The following is a 3,650-nucleotide window of genomic DNA, read 5'->3' as shown; positions in this document are numbered from 1 at the left end:
AAAAAAAAAAAAAAAAAAGATGCAAGGCTCCCAACTAGGCCCAGACTCAGGATTTTTAACCAGGTCCTGAAGGAGATTTGCATTCATTTCCCAGGTGATAGAAAGCCAAGAGAGGAAGAGATACTACATAACACCAGCTGAATTTGATAGGGAACAATAGGTTCCTTAATTGGAGCAAGTGTGGGGTCCCATCTTGGGAAGCCTGCTGATTCTCAGGCAGGGTAGAATAGAGGTGTCTGAACAGATGCATAAAAGAGCAAGATGGGAACCCTAAGTCATACAACTCGGTCTGAGCTCATAGAGATGTGTGACTACCCAGAGAAAGAATGCTGTCTCAGGACAACCATTGAAAGTCTAAGAGAAAACAACGTGGGCATCATTGGACTGGCTGTCTTGGTCAGCCAGTCTTGGAGTTCTGTCTGTAACTAAGACTTGGCAAACAAAAATGATCACTGTGCACAAGGAGAGAGATCAGGGTGTAATGAGACTTGAAACTATGTCACACGAGGAAAGATTAAAGGAAACAGAAGTTTCTGCCCCAGGGAGTACAAGGTAACTTTCTTTACATATTTGAAGAGCTGTCAAATAGGAGAGAAATTAGACTTATTCTTTGGGGCCTGGAAGGGATGGAAGGAAAGAACATGTGGGTGGCAACTCATTGGAATCAACAAAGAGAATTTTATAGTAACTATAGCTGCCTCTGCCTTGATGACACATTGTCCTATCACAGAAAAGGTTCACCCAAAGAATAGCTGTCCAAACAAGGGGGCGGGGAGATGTGTTTCAAGACCCTAGCCCTCCATGTGCCTTGATTGTCTTCTTTTAAGGGTTATTATCTTGCTTTTTTCTATCGTTAGTAGACAAGAGATGGCTTCTCCTTGTGCAGACCTGTTTTTTTCATAGTCAGTTATATTTTCCATAGTGTTCTCACTGTTAAAAACCGAAACACATTTATCTTCTACTGGCACCCACTTTGCCCTTTATTCTTTACCTTCCAGAACACTGAATTTGTCAATTCTTTCAGTATAGCTTAAAAGTCAAAGTAAGTAGATGCTGTTCTGGTTTTATTCGGGAAGTCAAGGAAGATGAGTAGTGTACTCTACAAATGGCCTCTACTGCAGTGGCCAAAGCCATTCAAATTGCTGGGGAGGACTTTTGTAAAAATACAGAATACTGAGGCTCCATCTGGAAGAATCTAATCCAACATCTTGAGAATCTAAGATGCAATTGACTTTGGGAAATGTTTGTATAATGGAAAATTGAATTCTGAAGTTAAATACCCAGCCTCAAACCCCAGGTCTTCTGGGTTGACTACAGAAGACCATGTCAGGACCCAGAAGCCACGTAAACATGAAAGCTGGAGAGTCTTGAGATGAGCGTGTTAAGTTTATCTTGGGGGGACTGAATAGGATTGGGCTGCATCAATATTTACGGGGTTGAAGAATGAGTCGAGTGTTACTCTAGAAGTCCTATGTGTATCCCCTCCACCAAGTCTCACAGCCCCCCACAGCAAGCCCTCTATTCCCATCTTACAGATGCCAACCGGTCCTGAAACCACAGGCTCTTTAGACAACGCGTCTCAAAGTTCAGGTTCTACTTTAGGGTCAGGTTCTACTTTACTAAACTGCATCTTTACAGTTACGTTGACAATGATTATCCAGAGCAAGACAGTGTAGATCAAGGAGCCACCAACTTACAGCTGGTGTCATGAGTCCAAATCTTCAGTCAACCATGGAAGAAAAAAGGAGAACACCCAGGACGAAGTCTCGGGAGTGGGATGTCTTCTCACATAGGAGAGATGTGCAGAAGGGAAGGTTCCAGGGAGGGGGTGTGGTAGCTTGTGGAATCCTGCAGTGAGAGGCACAGCAAGTCCTGGTAGAGACCTGAGCTGCTTCCCTGTTCTCATGCCTCACCCTCTGCCCTGCTGAGCAGAGCCTTCATGAATGTACTCAGCCAGAGCCAGACAGAGAACATGAGCCTAGGCAGTTCTCCAATAGGGAGCCAAGGCTGAGCTATACTCCCAAGAGTGTCACTGGAAGCAAAAGAAGAATTGGAACAGGAGAAAACAGTGATAAGAAAGAACGAAGAAACCAGAAGGCAAAGCGACTGGGTGTGGGAAACTGCAGGGAAAAGATCTCAATAGACAGCTTAGTGTGGTGAGGGAGAATGCTATCCCAGAGGAAGGGGGGTTGGTTGGATTTAAAAGGCACCAAACTTACCTTTGGAAAGCTGACTTTTACTTAAACTGGAGATCAGATTCAGGAAGGAGGACAGGCAGTACTGCATCAAGAGGAACAGACAGATACCATGGTGTGAAGACATTTACTACTTAAGAGGAATTTAGAAAATTAATACTTATCTTTTCTCTGCTGACCAGGTTGAAAGTATGGTATATGTGTGTATGTCAGAAACAGAGAGAGAGGGAGGGAGGGAGGCAAGGAGTAAAGGAGGGAGAGAAGGAAAAAGGGAGGAAGACAGATGGGGGAGGGAATGGATTACATTTTAAGATTGAAATTGACATCTGAATATACAAAAATAAGTTTTGGGTTTTATTTGGTTGGGTTTGAGTTTGGGTTTGGATTTAGTTGTTTGTTTGTTTGTTTGTTTGTTTGTTTGAAGACAGGTTTCACATGTAGCCCTGGCTGGTCTGGAATTCACTATGTAGATAAGACTAGCCTTGAACTCACAGAAGCCTGGCTCTGCCTCCCAAGTGTTTGGATTTAAAAGTATATGCCACCATGCCCAGCCTTAAGCATGAGTTTTTATACAGCAGGCACTCACAGGTTAACAGGTCTTGGCAGCTCTCTCAGAGGCTCCCCAGGAGGCCTTCCCTGGCTCCTTTTTGAATGGAATGACCCAGAGCTCAGAACTGGAGAGCAGCAATACCTCATTTGGAATGTGTCCTACACTGTGTAATGGGGCTGAAGATCAGATCTTTCTTGCAGACGGGGCCAAGATTCTCTGGCTCTTGGTGCTGCAATGTGAGAAGGGGCTCTGCAATGTGCTTGGAAGAAGGTGAAGTACCCTCAGCCACTTCACTTCACAGGAGCTCCACACAATAGACACTTTCTAGAACAATAGCGAACTTTCTGTCCTGCTTTGCTAGAATGCACAGCACTGAACGGCACTCTCTACAACAGGGAAGAAAGACAGACTAACGGCACTGCAAAGCAAGGTGTTTAGCCACATAAGAACTGTAGTAAGTGAAAAGCATAAAATTAGGTTTTTGAAAAAAATAGGTGGGAAGTATCTGACCTGGCACACTCTCAAAACAAAATATATAGAAGTGGTAATTAGACAGGTCTGATGGCACAGGCCTGTAACCCAAGTTATTAAGGTGCACTTATGCTGAAGGTTTAAGGCCAGCCTAGGCTGTAGAGTGAGTTCAAGGCTAGCCTGGGCAACTGTCTCTAAATAAAAAGTAAAAGGAGGCTTGAAGCTATAGACATGGTAGAATGCTTAGTTAGCAGGCAGGATGCCCTAGGTTCAATCCCTAGAACCACCAATAATACAATAAACAGAAGTGATTTAAATGGTCTAATATTAGCATAAAAACAGACCAGAGAGCCGGGCAGTGGTGGGGCACGCCTTTAATCCCAGCACTTGGGAGGCAGTGGCAGGCAGATTTCTGAGTTCAAGGCCAGCCTGGT

The sequence above is a fragment of the Mastomys coucha genome, unplaced genomic scaffold, assembly GCF_008632895.1.
Source record: "Mastomys coucha isolate ucsf_1 unplaced genomic scaffold, UCSF_Mcou_1 pScaffold21, whole genome shotgun sequence".
NCBI lineage: Eukaryota > Metazoa > Chordata > Mammalia > Rodentia > Muridae > Mastomys > Mastomys coucha.
This window is presented reverse-complemented; position numbering follows the sequence as displayed.